This window comes from Rhipicephalus microplus, unplaced genomic scaffold (assembly GCF_043290135.1).
Source record: "Rhipicephalus microplus isolate Deutch F79 unplaced genomic scaffold, USDA_Rmic scaffold_17, whole genome shotgun sequence".
Classification (NCBI taxonomy): domain Eukaryota; kingdom Metazoa; phylum Arthropoda; class Arachnida; order Ixodida; family Ixodidae; genus Rhipicephalus; species Rhipicephalus microplus.
In genome coordinates, this window is record NW_027464590.1 from 6,143,759 (window position 1) to 6,162,677 (window position 18,919).

Below are 18,919 nucleotides of genomic sequence, written 5' to 3' on the forward strand. Positions count from 1 at the left end.
ACAGCTAGAAACTCCACAACTTGAGACTTCGCATTTAGAGACTCGGCAACTAGAAACTCAACAACTAGAAACTCCACATTTTGAAACTCCACAACTAGAAACTCCACAACTTGAAACACCACAACTAGATACTCCACAACTACAAATTTCACAACTAGAAACTCCACAACTAAAAACTCCGCAACTATAAACTCCGCAACTAGAAACTCCACAGCTAGAAAGCCCGCAACTAGAAACTCCGCCACTGCAATCTTCACAACTGGAAAACTCTGCAACTAGAAACTCTGCAACTAGAAACTCCGCAACTAGAAACTCAACAGCTAGAAACTCCACAACTACAAACTCCAGAACTAGAGACTCCACAACTAGAAACTTCACAACTACGAACTCCACAACTACGAACCCCACAACTACAAACTCCACAACTAGAAACTAAACAACTAGAAACTCCACAACTTTAGACTTCGCAACTACAAACTCCACAAATAAAGACTCCACAACTAGGAACTCCACAACTAGAGACTCCACAACCAGAAACTCCACAGCTAGAAACTCCACAACTTGAGACTTCGCATTTAGAGACTCGGCAACTAGAATCTCATCAACTAGAAACTCCACAACGAGAAACTCCACAACGAGAAACTCCACAACTAGAAACTCCACAACTTGAAACACCACAACTAGATACTCCACAACTACAAATTTCACAACTAGAAACTCACAACTAAAAACTCCGCAACTATAAAACTCCGCAACTAGAAACTCCACAGCTAGAAAGTCCGCAACTAGAAACTCCGCCACTGCAATTTTCACAGCTAGAAACTCCACAACTACAAACTCCACAACTAGAGACTCCACAACTAGAAACTCCACAACTACGAATTCCACAACTACGAACCCCATAACTACAAACTCCACAACTAGAAACTCCACAACTACAAACTCCACAACTTTAGACTTCGCAACTAGAAATTCACAACTAGAGACTCCGCAACTAGGAACTCCACAACTAGACTCCACAACCAGAAACTCCACAGCTAGAAACTCCACAACTAGAGACTTTACAACTAGAAACTCCGCAACTAGAAACTCCACAACTAGAAACTTCACAGATAGAAACTCCAAAACTTGAATTACCACAACTAGATACTACACAACTACAAATTCCACAACTAGAAACTCCACAACTTGAAACTCCATAACTAGAAACTCCGCTACTAGAAAACTCCACAACTAGAAACTCCACAGCTAGAAATTTCACTACTTGAAACACTACAACTAGATACTCCAAAACTACGAATTCCACAACAATAAACTCCAACACTAGAAAATCCGCAACTAGAAACTCCACAACTAGAAACTCCTCAACTAGAAACTCCACAACTTGAAACACCACAACTAGATACTCTAGAAACTCCCCAGCTAGAAACTCCACAACTTGAAACTCCGCTACTAAAAATTCCACAACTAAAAACTTTACAACTTGAAACCCAACAAATAGATACTCCACAACTACCGAATCCAAAACTAGAAACTCCACTAGAAACTCCACAACCAGAAACTCCGACCTAAAAACTCCGCAACTAGAAATTCCACAACTACAAACTCCACAACTAGAGACTCCACAACAAGAAACTCCACAAATAGAAACTCCACAACTTGACACTCCACAACTTATAAACTCCGCAACTGGAAAATCTGCAACTAGAAACTCCACAGTTAGATACTTCACTACTTGAAACACCAAAACTAGATACTTCACAACTTGCAACCCCACAACTAGATACTCCACAACTACAAATTTCACAACTAGAAACTCCACAGCTAGAAAATCCACCACTAGAAACTCCACAACTAGCAATGCCACAACTACAGACTCCGCAACTAGAAAACTCCGCAACTAGAAACTCCCAACCAGACACTCCGCAACTAGGAACTCTACAACTTCAAAATCCACAACTAGAAACTCCCCAACTTGAAACTCCACAACTAGATACACCACAACTACAAACTTCACAATCAGAAACTCCACAACTAGAAACTCCACAACTTGAAACTCCACAACTAATAAACTCCGCAACTAGAAAATCTGCAACTAGAAACTCTGCAACTAGAAACTCCACAGCTAGAAACTTCACTACTTGAAACACCACAACTAGATACTCCACAACTACGAATTCCACAACTAGAAACTCCACAGCTACAAACTTCACTACTTGAAACACTACAACTAGATACTCCAAAACTACGAATTCTACAACAATAAACTCCAAAACTAGAAACTCCGCAACTAGAAACTGCACAGCTAGAAACTCCTCAACTAGAAACTCCACAACTTGAAACACCACAACTAGATACTCCACAACTACAAACTCCACCACTAGAAACTCCACAACTAAAAACTCCACAACTTGAAACTCCGCAACAAGAAACTCCACAACTAGAAACTCCACAACCAGAAACTCCGCAACTAGAAACTCCGCAACTAGAAATCCCACAACTAGAGACTCCACAACTAGAGACTTCACAACTAGAAACTCCGCAACTAGAAAATCCACAACTAGAAACTCCACAGCTAGAAACTTCACATTTTGAAACACCACAACTAGATACTCCACAACTACAAATTCCATAACTAGAAACTCCACAACTTGAAACTCAACAAATTGATACTCCACAACTATGGATTCCACAACTAGAAACTCCACAACCAGAAACTCCGCAACTAGAAACTCCGCAACTAGAAATCCCACAACTAGAGACTCCACAACTAGAGACTTCACAACTAGAAACTCCGCAACTAGAAAATCCACAACTAGAAACTCCACAGCTAGAAACTCCACATTTTGAAACACCACAACTAGATACTCCACAACTACAAACTCCACAACTAGAGACTCCACAACTAGAAACTTCACAACTACGAGCTCCACAACTACGAACCCCACAACTACAAACACCACAACAAGAAACTAAACAACTAGAAACTCCACAACTAGAGATTCCACAACCAGAAACTCCACAGCTAGAAACTCCACAACTTGAGACTTCGCATTTAGAGACTCGGCAACTAGAAACTCAACAACTAGTACTCCACAACTAGAAACTCCATAACTTGAAACACCACAACTAGATACTCCACAACTACAAATTTCACAACTAGAAACTCCACAACTAAAAACTCCGCAACTAGAAACTCCGCAACTAGAAACTCCACAGCTAGAAAGTCCGCAACTAGAAACTCTGCAACTAGAAACTCCGCAACTAGAAACTCCACAGCTAGAAAATCCACCACTAGAAACTCCACAACTAGCAACACAACAACTACAGACTCCGCAACTAGAAAACTCCGCAACTAGAAACTCCCAACCAGACACTCCGCAACTAGGAACTCTACAACTTCAAAATCCACAACTAGAAACTCCCCAACTTGAAACTCCGCAACTAGATACTCCACAACTACAAACTCCACAACTAGAAACTCCTCAACTAGAAACTCCACAACTTGAAACTCCACAACTAATAAACTCCGCAACTAGAAACTCTGCAACTAGAAACTCCACAGCTAGAAACTTCACTACTTGAAACACCACAACTAGATACTCCAAAACTACGAATTCTACAACAATAAACTCCAAAACTAGAAACTCCGCCACTAGAAACTCCACAACCTGAAACACCACATCTAGATACTCCACAACTACAAACTCCACAACTAGAAACTCCACAACTAAAAACCCCACAACTTGAAACTCCGCAACTAGAAACTCCACAACTAGAAACTCCACAACCAGAAACTCCGCAACTAGAAACTCCGCAACTAGAAATCCCACAACTAGAGACTCCACAACTAGAGACTTCACAACTAGAAACTCCGCAACTAGAAAATCCACAACTAGAAACTCCACAGCTAGAAACTCCACATTTTGAAACACCACAACTAGATACTCCACAACTACAAATTCCATAACTAGAAACTCCACAACTTGAAACTCAACAAATAGATACTCTACAACTATGGACTCCACAACTAGAAACTCTAACACTAGAAACTCCACAACCAGAAACTCCGCAACTAAAAACTCCGCAACTAGAAACTCCACAGCTAGAAAATCCACAGCTAGAAATTCCACAACTAGAAACTCCACAACTACAGACTCCGCAACTATAAACTCCACAACTAGACAATCCGCAACTAGGAACTCTACAACTTCAAAATCCACAACTAAAAACTTCACAACTTGAAACTCCAACTCTAGATACTCTACAACTACAAACTCCACAACTAGAAACTCCACAACTTGAAACTCCGCAACTAGAAACTCCGCCACTACAATCTCCACAACTGGAAAACTCCGCAACTAGAAACTCTGCAACTAGAAACTCCGCAACTAGAAACTCCAGAGCTAGAAACTCAACAACTACAAACTCCACAACTAGAGACTCCACAACTAGAAACTCCACAACTACGAGTCCCACAGCTACGAACCCCACAACTACAAACTCAACAACTAGAAATTCCACAACTAGAAACTCAACAACTTTAGACTTCGCAACTAGAAACTCCACAACTAGAGACTCCACAACTAGGAACTCCACAACTAGAGACTCCACAACCAGAAACTCCACAGCTAGAAATTCCGCAGCTTGAGACTTCGTATGTAGAGACTCGGCAACTAGAAACACAACAACTAGAAACTCCACAACGAGAAACTCCACAACTAGAAACTCCTCAACTTGAAACACCACAACTAGATACTCCACAAAAACAAATTTCATAACTAGAAACTCCACAGCTAGAAAGTCTGCAACTAGAAACTAAGCAACTAGAAACTCCGCAACTAGAAACTCCACAGCTAGTAAATCCACCACTAGAAACTCCGCAACTAGCAACTCCACAACTACAGACTCCGCAACTAGAAAACTCCGCAACTAGAAACTCCCAACCAGACACTCCGATACTAGGAACTCTACAACTTCAAAATCCACAACTAGAAACTCCCCAACTTGAAACACCACAACTAGATACTCCACAACTACAAACTCCACAACTAGAAACTCCGCCACTAGAAACTCCACAACTAATAAACTCCGCAACTAGAAACTCCACAACTAGAGACTCCATAACTAGGAACTCCACAACTAGAAACTCCACAACTACAGACTCCACAACTACTGACTCCTCAACTAGAAACTCCACAACTAGAAACTCCACAACCAGAAACTCCGCAACTAGAAACTCCGCAACTAGAAATCCCACAACTAGAGACTCCACAGCTAGAAACTCCACATTTTGAAACACCACAACTAGATACTCCACAACTACAAATTCCATAACTAGAAACTCCACAACTTGAAACTCAACAAATAGATACTCCACAACTACAAATTCCATAACTAAAAACTCCACAACTTGAAACTCAACAAATAGATACTCCACAACTATGGACTCCACATTTAGAAACTCTAACACTAGAAACTCCATAACCAGAAACTCCGCAACTAAAAACTCCGCAACTAGAAACTCCACAGTTAGAAAATCCACAGCTAGAAATTCCACAACTAGAAACTCCACAACTACAGACTCCGCAACTATAAACTCCGCAACTAGACAATCCGCAACTTGAACCTCCACAACTTGAAACCCAACAAATAGATACTCCACAACTACGGACTCCACAACTAGAAACTCCATAACTAGAAACATCACTACTAGAAAACTCCGCAACTAGAAACTCTGCAACTAGAAACTCCGCAACTAGAAACTCCTCAACTAGAAACTCCACAACTTGAAACACCAAAACTTAAATTACCACAACTAGATACTACAAAACTACAAATTCCACAACTAGAAACTCCACAACTTGAAACTCCACTACTAGAAAACTCCACAACTAGAAACTCCACAGCTAGAAACTTCACTACTTGAAACACTACAACTAGATACTCCAAAACTACGAAATCCACAACAATAAACTCCAACACTAGAAACTCCGCAACTAGAAACTCCACAACTTGAAACACCACAACTAGATACTCTAGAAACTTCACAACTAGAAACTCCACAACTTGAAACTCCGCCACTACAAATTCCACAACTAGAAACTCCACAACTTGAAACCCAACAAATAGATACTCCACAACTACGGACTCCAAAACTAGAAACTCCGACACTAGAAACTCCACATTCAGAAACTCCGACCTAAAAACTCCGCAACTAGAAACTCCACAACTACAAACTCCACAGCTAGAGACTCCACAACAAGAAACTCCACAGCTAGGAAGTCCGCAACTAGAAACTCTGCAACTAGAAACTCCGCAACTTGAAACTCCACAGCTAGAAACTCCAGAACTACAAACTCCACAACTAGAGACTCCACAACTAGAAACTTCACTACTACGAGCTCCACAACTACGAACCCCACAACTATAAACTCCACAACTAGAAACTAAACAACTAGAAACTCCACAACTTTAGACTTCGCAACTACAAACTCCACAACTAGAGACTCCACAATTAGAAACTCCACAACTAGAGATTCCACAACCAGAAACTCCACAGCTAGAAACTCCAGAACTTGAGACTTCGCATTTAGAGATTCGGCAACTAGAAACTCAACAACTAGAAACTCCACAACTTGAAACACCACAACTAGATACTCCACAACTACAAATTTCACAACTAGAAACTCCACAACTAAAAACTCCGCAACTAGAAACTCCGCAACTAGAAACTCCACAGCTAGAAAGTCCGCAACTAGAAACTGTGCCACTGCAATCTTCACAACTGAAAAACTCTGCAACTAGTAACTCTGCAACTAGAAACTCCGCAACTACAAACTCCACAGCTAGAAACTCCACAACTACAAATTCCGCAACTAGAGACTCCACAACTAGAAACTCCACAGCTAGAAACTCCACAACTTGAGACTTCGCATTTAGAGATTCGGCAACTAGAAACTCAACAACTAGAAACTCCACAACTAGAAACTCCACAACTAGAAACTCCACAACTTGAAACACCACAACTAGATACTCCACAACTACAAATTTCACAACTAGAAACTCCACAACTAAAAATTCCGCAACTAGAAACTCCGCAACTAGAAACTCCACAGCTAGAAAGTCCGCAACTAGAAACTGCGCCACTGCAATCTTCACAACTGGAAAACTCTGCAACTAGAAAGTCCACAACTAAAAACTCCGCAACTAGAAACTCCGCAACTAGAAACTCCACAGCTAGAACGTCCGCAACTAGAAACTCCGCCACTGCAATCTTCACAACTGGAAAACTCTACAACTAGAAACTCAGCAACTAGAAACTCCGCAACTACAAACTCCACAGCTAGAAACTCCACAACTTCAAACTCCACAACTAGAGACTCCACAACTAGAAACTCCACAACTACGAACTCCACAACTACGAACCCCAAAACTACAAACTCTACAACTAGAAACTCCACAACTAGAAACTCCACAACTTTAGACTTCGCAACTAGAAATCCACAACTAGAGACTCCACAACTAGGAACTCCACAACTAGAGACTTTACAACTAGAAACTCCGCATTTAGAAACTCCACAACTAGAAACTCCACAGCTAGAAACTCCAAAACTTAAATTACCACAACTAGATACTACAAAACTACAAATTCCACAACTAGAAACTCCACAACTTGAAACTCCACTACTAGAAAACTCCACAACTAGAAACTCCACAGCTAGAAACTTCACTACTTGAAACACTACAACTAGATACTCCAAAACTACGAAATCCACAACAATCAACTCCAACACTAGAAACTCCGCAACTAGAAACTCCACAACTTGAAACACCACAACTAGATACTCTAGAAACTTCACAACTAGAAACTCCACAACTTGAAACTCCGCCACTACAAATTCCACAACTAGAAACTCCACAACTTGAAACCCAACAAATAGATACTCCACAACTACGGACTCCAAAACTAGAAACTCCGACACTAGAAACTCCACATTCAGAAACTCCGACCTGAAAACTCCGCAACTAGAAACTCCACAACTACAAACTCCACAGCTAGAGACTCCACAACAAGAAACTCCACAGCTAGGAAGTCCGCAACTAGAAACTCTGCAACTAGAAACTCCACAACTAGAAACTCCGCAACTTGAAACTCCACAGCTAGAAACTCCAGAACTACAAACTCCACAACTAGAGACTCCACAACTAGAAACTTCACTACAACGAGCTCCACAACTACGAACCCCACAACTACAAACTCCACAACTAGAAACTAAACAACTAGAAACTCCACAACTTTAGACTTCGCAACTACAAACTCCACAACTAGAGACTCCACAATTAGAAACTCCACAACTAGAGATTCCACAACCAGAAACTCCACAGCTAGAAACTCCAGAACTTGAGACTTCGCATTTAGAGATTCGGCAACTAGAAACTCAACAACTAGAAACTCCACAACTTGAAACACCACAACTAGATACTCCACAACTACAAATTTCACAACTAGAAACTCCACAACTAAAAACTCCGCAACTAGAAACTCCGCAACTAGAAACTCCACAGCTAGAAAGTCCGCAACTAGAAACTGTGCCACTGCAATCTTCACAACTGAAAAACTCTGCAACTAGTAACTCTGCAACTAGAAACTCCGCAACTACAAACTCCACAGCTAGAAACTCCACAACTACAAATTCCGCAACTAGAGACTCCACAACTAGAAACTCCACAGCTAGAAACTCCACAACTTGAGACTTCGCATTTAGAGATTCGGCAACTAGAAACTCAACAACTAGAAACTCCACAACTAGAAACTCCACAACTTGAAACACCACAACTAGATACTCCACAACTACAAATTTCACAACTAGAAACTCCACAACTAAAAATTCCGCAACTAGAAACTCCGCAACTAGAAACTCCACAGCTAGAAAGTCCGCAACTAGAAACTGCGCCACTGCAATCTTCACAACTGGAAAACTCTGCAACTAGAAAGTCCACAACTAGAATCTCTGCAACTAGAAACTCCACAACTAGAAACTGCACAGCTAGAAAATCTACCACTAGAAACTCCACAACTACAGACTCCACAACTACAGACTCCACAACTAGAAACTCCACAACCAGAAACTCCGCAACTAGAAATCCCACAACTAGAAACTCCACAACTAGAAACTCCACAACTTGCAACCCCACAACTAGATACTCCACAACTACAAATTTCACAACTAGAAACTCCACAACTAAAACTCCGCAACTAGAAACTCCACAGCTAGAAAGTCCGCAACTAGAAACTCTGCAACTAGAAACTCCGCAACTAGAAACTCCACAGCTAGAAAATCCACCACTAGAAACTCTACAACTAGCAACACAACAACTACAGACTCCGCAACTAGAAAACTCCGCAACTAGAAACTCCCAACCAGACACTCCGCAACTAGGAACTCTACAACTTCAAAATCCACAACTAGAAACTCCCCAACTTGAAACTCCGCAACTAGAAACTCCACAACTACAAACTCCACAACTAGAAACTCCTCAACTAGAAACTCCACAACTTGAAACTCCACAACTAATAAACTCCGCGACTAGAAACTCTGCAACTAGAAACTCCACAGCTAGAAACTTCACTACTTGAAACACCACAACTAGATACTCCAAAACTACGAATTCTACAACAATAAACTCCAAAACTAGAAACTCCGCCACTAGAAACTCCACAACTAGAAACTCCTCAATTAGAAACTCCACAACCTGAAACACCACATCTAGATACTCCACAACTACAAACTCCACAACTAGAAACTCCACAACTAAAAACCCCACAACTTGAAACTCCGCAACTAGAAACTCCACAACTAGAAACTCCACAACCAGAAACTCCGCAACTAGAAACTCCGCAACTAGAAATCCCACAACTAGAGACTCCACAACTAGAGACTTCACAACTAGAAACTCCGCAACTAGAAAATCCACAACTAGAAACTCCACAGCTAGAAACTCCACATTTTGAAACACCACAACTAGATACTCCACAACTACAAATTCCATAACTAGAAACTCCACAACTTGAAACTCAACAAATAGATACTCCACAACTATGGACTCCACAACTAGAAACTCTAACACTAGAAACTCCACAACCAGAAACTCCGCAACTAAAAACTCCGCAACTAGAAACTCCACAGCTAGAAAATCCACAGCTAGAAATTCCACAACTAGAAACTCCACAACTACAGACTCCGCAACTATAAACTCCACAACTAGACAATCCGCAACTAGGAACTCTACAACTTCAAAATCCACAACTAGAAACTCCACAACTTGAAACTCCGCAACTAGAAACTCCGCCACTACAATCTCCACAACTGGAAAACTCCGCAACTAGAAACTCTGCAACTAGAAACTCCGCAACTAGAAACTCCAGAGCTAGAAACTCAACAACTACAAACTCCACAACTAGAGACTCCACAACTAGAAACTCCACAACTACGAGTCCCACAGCTACGAACCCCACAACTACAAACTCAACAACTAGAAATTCCACAACTAGAAACTCAACAACTTTAGACTTCGCAACTAGAAACTCCACAACTAGAGACTCCACAACTAGGAACTCCACAACTAGAGACTCCACAACCAGAAACTCCACAGCTAGAAATTCCGCAGCTTGAGACTTCGTATGTAGAGACTCGGCAACTAGAAACACAACAACTAGAAACTCCACAACGAGAAACTCCACAACTAGAAACTCCACAACTTGAAACACCACAACTAGATACTCCACAAAAACAAATTTCATAACTAGAAACTCCACAGCTAGAAAGTCTGCAACTAGAAACTAAGCAACTAGAAACTCCGCAACTAGAAACTCCACAGCTAGTAAATCCACCACTAGAAACTCCGCAACTAGCAACTCCACAACTACAGACTCCGCAACTAGAAAACTCCGCAACTAGAAACTCCCAACCAGACACTCCGATACTAGGAACTCTACAACTTCAAAATCCACAACTAGAAACTCCCCAACTTGAAACACCACAACTAGATACTCCACAACTACAAACTCCACAACTAGAAACTCCGCCACTAGAAACTCCACAACTAATAAACTCCGCAACTAGAAACTCCACAACTTGAGACTCCATAACTAGGAACTCCACAACTAGAAACTCCACAACTACAGACTCCACAACTACAGACTCCTCAACTAGAAACTCCACAACTAGAAACTCCACAACCAGAAACTCCGCAACTAGAAACTCCGCAACTAGAAATCCCACAACTAGAGACTCCACAGCTAGAAACTCCACATTTTGAAACACCACAACTAGATACTCCACAACTACAAATTCCATAACTAGAAACTCCACAACTTGAAGCTCAACAAATAGATACTCCACAACTACAAATTCCATAACTAAAAACTCCACAACTTGAAACTCAACAAATAGATACTCCACAACTATGGACTCCACATTTAGAAACTCTAACACTAGAAACTCCATAACCAGAAACTCCGCAACTAAAAACTCCGCAACTAGAAACTCCACAGTTAGAAAATCCACAGCTAGAAATACCACAACTAGAAACTCCACAACTACAGACTCCGCAACTATAAACTCCGCAACTAGACAATCCGCAACTTGAAACTCCACAACTTGAAACCCAACAAATAGATACTCCACAACTACGGACTCCACATTTAGAAACTCCATAACTAGAAACATCACTACTAGAAAACTCCGCAACTAGAAACTCTGCAACTAGTAACTGCGCAACTAGAAACTCCACAGCTAGAAACTTCACTACTTCAAACACCACAACGAGATACTCCAAAACTACGAATTCCACAACTAGAAACTCCACAACTAGAAACTCCGCAACTAGAAACTCCTCAACTAGAAACTCCACAACTTGAAACACCACAACTAGATACTCCACAACTAGAAATTCCACAACTAGAAGCTCCACAACTAGAAATTCCGCAACTAGAAACTCCACAACTAGAGACTCCATAAATCTAAACTTCACAACTAGAAACTCCACAACCAGAAACTCCGCAAATAGAAACTCCGCAACTAGAAATCCCACAACAAGAGACTCCACAACTAGAGACTTCACAACTAGAAACTCCGCAACTAGAAACTCCACAGCTAGAAACTCCACAACTAGACAATCCGCAACTAGGAACTCTACAACTTCAAAATCCACAACTAAAAACTCATCAACTTGAAACTCCACAACTAGATACTCCACAACTGTAAACTCCACAACTTGAAACTCCGCAACTAGAAACACCGCCACTACAATCTCCACAACTGGAAAACTCTGCAACTAGAAACTCTGCAACTAGAAACTCCGCAACTAGAAACTCCACAGCTAGAAACTCCACAACTACAAACTCCACAACTAGAGACTCCACAACTAGAAACTTCACAACTACGAACTCAACAACTACGAACCCCACAACTACAAACTCCACAACTAGAAACTAAACAACTAGAAACTCCACAACTTTAGACTTCGCAACTACAAACTCCACAACTAGAGACTCCACAACTAGGAACTCCACAACTAGAGACTCCACAACCAGAAACTCCACAGCTAGAAACTCCACAACTTGAGACTTCGCATTTAGAGACTCGGCAACTAGAAACTCAACAACTAGAAACTCCACAACTTGAAACTCCACAACTAGAAACTCCACAACTTGAAACACCACAACTAGATACTCCACAACTACAAATTTCACAACTAGAAACTCCACAACTAAAAACTCCGCAACTATAAACTCCGCAACTAGAAACTCCACAGCTAGAAAGCCCGCAACTAGAAACTCCGCCACTGCAATCTTCACAACTGGAAAACTCTGCAACTAGAAACTCTGCAACTAGAAACTCCGCAACTAGAAACTCAACAGCTAGAAACTCCACAACTACAAACTCCTGAACTAGAGACTCCACAACTAGAAACTTCACAACTACGAACTCCACAACTACGAACCCCACAACTACAAACTCCACAACTAGAAACTAAACAACTAGAAACTCCACAACTTTAGACTTCGCAACTACAAACTCCACAACTAGAGACTCCACAACTAGGAACACCACAACTAGAGACTCCACAACCAGAAACTCCACAGCTAGAAACTCCACAACTTGAGACTTCGCATTTAGAGACTCGGCAACTAGAATCTCATCAACTAGAAACTCCACAACGAGAAACTCCACAACGAGAAACTCCACAACTAGAAACTCCACAACTTGAAACACCACAACTAGATACTCCACAACTACAAATTTCACAACTAGAAACTCACAACTAAAAACTCCGCAACTATAAACTCCGCAACTAGAAACTCCACAGCTAGAAAGTCCGCAACTAGAAACTCCGCCACTGCAATTTTCACAGCTAGAAACTCCACAACTAGAGACTCCACAACTAGAAACTCCACAACTACGAATTCCACAACTACGAACCCCATAACTACAAACTCCACAACTAGAAACTCCACAACTACAAACTCCACAACTTTAGACTTCGCAACTAGAAATTCACAACTAGAGACTCCGCAACTAGGAACTCCACAACTAGACTCCACAACCAGAAACTCCACAGCTAGAAACTCCACAACTAGAGACTTTACAACTAGAAACTCCGCAACTAGAAACTCCACAACTAGAAACTTCACAGATAGAAACTCCAAAACTTGAATTACCACAACTAGATACTACACAACTACAAATTCCACAACTAGAAACTCCACAACTTGAAACTCCATAACTGGAAACTCCGCTACTAGAAAACTCCACAACTAGAAACTCCCCAGCTAGAAATTTCACTACTTGAAACACTACAACTAGATACTCCAAAACTACGAATTCCACAACAATAAACTCCAACACTAGAAAATCCGCAACTAGAAACTCCACAACTAGAAACTCCTCAACTAGAAACTCCACAACTTGAAACACCACAACTAGATACTCTAGAAACTCCTTAACTAGAAACTCCACAACTTGAAACTCCGCTACTACAAATTCCACAACTAAAAACTTTACAACTTGAAACCCAACAAATAGATACTCCACAACTACCGAATCCAAAACTAGAAACTCCACTAGAAACTCCACAACCAGAAACTCCGACCTAAAACTCCGCAACTAGAAATTCCACAACTACAAACTCCACAACTAGAGACTCCACAACAAGAAACTCCACAAATAGAAACTCCACAACTTGACACTCCACAACTAATAAACTCCGCAACTGGAAAATCTGCAACTAGAAACTCCACAGTTAGATACTTCACTACTTGAAACACCAAAACTAGATACTTCACAACTTGCAACCCCACAACTAGATACTCCACAACTACAAATTTCACAACTAGAAACTCCACAGCTAGAAAATCCACCACTAGAAACGCCACAACTACAGACTCCGCAACTAGAAAACTCCGCAACTAGAAACTCCCAACCAGACACTCCGCAACTAGGAACTCTACAACTTCAAAATCCACAACTAGAAACTCCCCAACTTGAAACTCCACAACTAGATACACCACAACTACAAACTTCACAATCAGAAACTCCACAACTAGAAACTCCACAACTTGAAACTCCACAACTAATAAACTCCGCAACTAGAAAATCTGCAACTAGAAACTCTGCAACTAGAAACTCCACAGCTAGAAACTTCACTACTTGAAACACCACAACTAGATACTCCACAACTACGAATTCCACAACTAGAAACTCCACAGCTAGAAACTTCACTACTTGAAACACTACAACTAGATACTCCAAAACTACGAATTCTACAACAATAAACTCCAAAACTAGAAACTCCGCAACTAGAAACTGCACAGCTAGAAACTCCTCAACTAGAAACTCCACAACTTGAAACACCACAACTAGATACTCCACAACTACAAACTCCACCACTAGAAACTCCACAACTAAAAACTCCACAACTTGAAACTCCGCAACAAGAAACTCCACAACTAGAAACTCCACAACCAGAAACTCCGCAACTAGAAACTCCGCAACTAGAAATCCCACAACTAGAGACTGCACAACTAGAGACTTCACAACTAGAAACTCCGCAACTAGAAAATCCACAACTAGAAACTCCACAGCTAGAAACTTCACATTTTGAAACACCACAACTAGATACTCCACAACTACAAATTCCATAACTAGAAACTCCACAACTTGAAACTCAACAAATTGATACTCCACAACTATGGATTCCACAACTAGAAACTCCACAACCAGAAACTCCGCAACTAGAAACTCCGCAACTAGAAATCCCACAACTAGAGACTCCACAACTAGAGACTTCACAACTAGAAACTCCGCAACTAGAAAATCCACAACTAGAAACTCCACAGCTAGAAACTCCACATTTTGAAACACCACAACTAGATACTCCACAACTACAAACTCCACAACTAGAGACTCCACAACTAGAAACTTCACAACTACGAGCTCCACAACTACGAACCCCACAACTACAAACACCACAACAAGAAACTAAACAACTAGAAACTCCACAACTAGAGATTCCACAACCAGAAACTCCACAGCTAGAAACTCCACAACTTGAGACTTCGAATTTAGAGACTCGGCAACTAGAAACTCAACAACTAGTACTCCACAACTAGAAACTCCATAGCTTGAAACACCACAACTAGATACTCCACAACTACAAATTTCACAACTAGAAACTCCACAACTAAAAACTCCACAACTTGAAACTCCGCCACTACAAATTCCACAACTAGAAACTCCACAACTTGAAACCCAACAAATAGATACTCCACAACTACGGACTCCAAAACTAGAAACTCCAACACTAGAAACTCCACATTCAGAAACTCCGACCTAAAAACTCCGCAACTAGAAACTCCACAACTACAAACTCCACAACTAGAGACTCCACAACAAGAAACTCCACAGCTAGGAAGTCCGCAACTAGAAACTCTGCAACTAGAAACTCCACAACTAGAAACTCCGCAACTTGAAACTCCACAGCTAGAAACTCCAGAACTACAAACTCCACAACTAGAAACTTCACTATTACGAGCTCCACAACTACGAACCCCACAACTACAAACTCCACAACTAGAAACTAAACAACTAGAAACTCCACAACTTTAGACTTCGCAACTACAAACTCCACAACTAGAGACTCCACAACTAGAAACTCCACAACTAGAGTTTCCACAACCAGAAACTCCACAGCTAGAAACTCCAGAACTTGAGACTTCGCATTTAGAGATTCGGCAACTAGAAACTCCACAACTAGAAACTCCACAACTTGAAACACCACAACTAGATACTCCACAACTACAAATTTCACAACTAGAAACTCCACAACTAAAAACTCCACAACTAGAAACTCCGCAACTAGAAACTCCACAGCTAGAAAGTCCGCAACTAGAAACTGTGCCACTGCAATCTTCACAACTGAAAAACTCTGCAACTAGTAACTCTGCAACTAGAAACTCCGCAACTACAAACTCCACAGCTAGAAACTCCACAACTACAAATTCCGCAACTAGAGACTCCACAACTAGAAACTTCACTACTACGAGCTCCACAACTACGAACCCCACAACTACAAACTCCACAACTAGAAACTAAACAACTAGAAACTCCACAACTTTAGACTTCGCAACTACAAACTCCACAACTAGAGACTCCACAACTAGAAACTCCACAACTAGAGATTCCACAACCAGAAACTCCACAGCTAGAAACTCCACAACTTGAGACTTCGCATTTAGAGATTCGGCAACTAGAAACTCAACAACTAGAAACTCCACAACCAGAAACTCCACAACTAGAAACTGCACAACTTGAAACACCACAACTAGATACTCCACAACTACAAATTTCACAACTAGAAACTCCACAACTAAAAACTCCGCAACTAGAAACTCCGCCACTAGAAACTCCACAACTATTAAACTCCGCAACTAGAAAATCTGCAACTAGAAACTCCGCAACTAGAAACTCCACAGCTAGAAACTTCACTACTTGAAACACCACAACTAGATACTCCACAACTTCAAATTCCACAACTAGAAACTTCACTACTTGAAACACCACAACTAGATACTCCACAACTACAAATTCCACAACTAGAAACTCCACAGCTAGGAAGTTCACAACTAGAAACTCTGCAACTAGAAACTCCACAACTAGAAACTCCGCAACTAGAAACTCCACAGCTAGAAACTCCACAACTACAAACTCCACAACTAGAGACTCCACAACTAGAAACTTCACAACTACGAGCTCCACAACTACGAACCCCACAACTACAAACACCACAACAAGAAACTAAACAACTAGAAACTCCACAACTAGAGATTCCACAACCAGAAACTCCACAGCTAGAAACTCCACAACTTGAGACTTCGCATTTAGAGAATCGGCAACTAGAAACTCAACAACTAGTACTCCACAACTAGAAACTCCATAACTTAAAACACCACAACTAGATACTCCACAACTACTAATTTCACAACTAGAAACTCCACAACTAAAAACTCCGCAACTAGAAACTCCGCAACTAGAAACTCCACAGCTAGAAAGTCCGCAACTAGAAACTCCGCCACTGCAATCTTCACAACTGGAAAACTCTACAACTAGAAACTCAGCAACTAGAAACTCCGCAACTACAAACTCCACAGCTAGAAACTCCACAACTTCAAACTCCACAACTAGAGACTCCACAACTAGAAACTCCACAACTACGAACTCCACAACTACGAACCCCAAAACTACAAACTCTACAACTAGAAACTCCACAACTAGAAACTTCACTACTTGAAACACCACAACTAGATACTCCACAACTACGAATTCCACAACTAGAAACTCCACAGCTAGAAACTTCTCTACTTGAAACACTACAACTAGATACTCCAAAACTACGAATTCTACAACAATAAACTCCAAAACTAGAAACTCCGCAACTAGAAACTGCACAGCTAGAAACTCCTCAACTTGAAACTCCACAACTTGAAACACCACAACTCGATACTCCACAACTACAAACTCCACCACTAGAAACTCCACAACTTGAAACTCCGCAACAAGAAACTCCACAACTAGAAACTCCACAACCAGAAACTCCGCAACTAGAAACTCCGCAACTAGAAAATCCACAACTAGAAACTCTACAGCTAGAAACTTCACATTTTGAAACACCACAACTAGATACTCCACAACTACAAATTCCATAACTAGAAACTCCACTACTTGAAACTCAACAAATTGATACTCCACAACTATGGATTCCACAACTAGAAACTCCACAACCAGAAACTCCGCAACTAGAAACTCCGCAACTAGAAATCCCACAACTAGAGACTCCACAACTAGAGACTTCACAACTAGAAACTCCGCAACTAGAAAATCCACAACTAGAAACTCCACAACTAGAAACTTCACAACTACGAGCTCCACAACTACGAACCCCACAACTACAAACACCACAACAAGAAACTAAACAACTAGAAACTCCACAACTAGAGATTCCACAACCAGAAACTCCACAGCTAGAAACTCCACAACTAGAGACTTTACAACTAGAAACTCCGCAACTAGAAACTCCACAACCAGAAACTTCACAGATAGAAACTCCAAAACTTGAATTACCACAACTAGATACTACACAACTACAAATTCCACAACTAGAAACTCCACAACTTGAAACTCCATAACTAGAAACTCCGCTACTAGAAAACTCCACAACTAGAAACTCCACAGCTAGAAATTTCACTACTTGAAACACTACAACTAGATACTCCAAAACTACGAATTCCACAACAATAAACTCCAACACTACAAAATCCGCAACTAGAAACTCCACAACTAGAAACTCCTCAACTAGA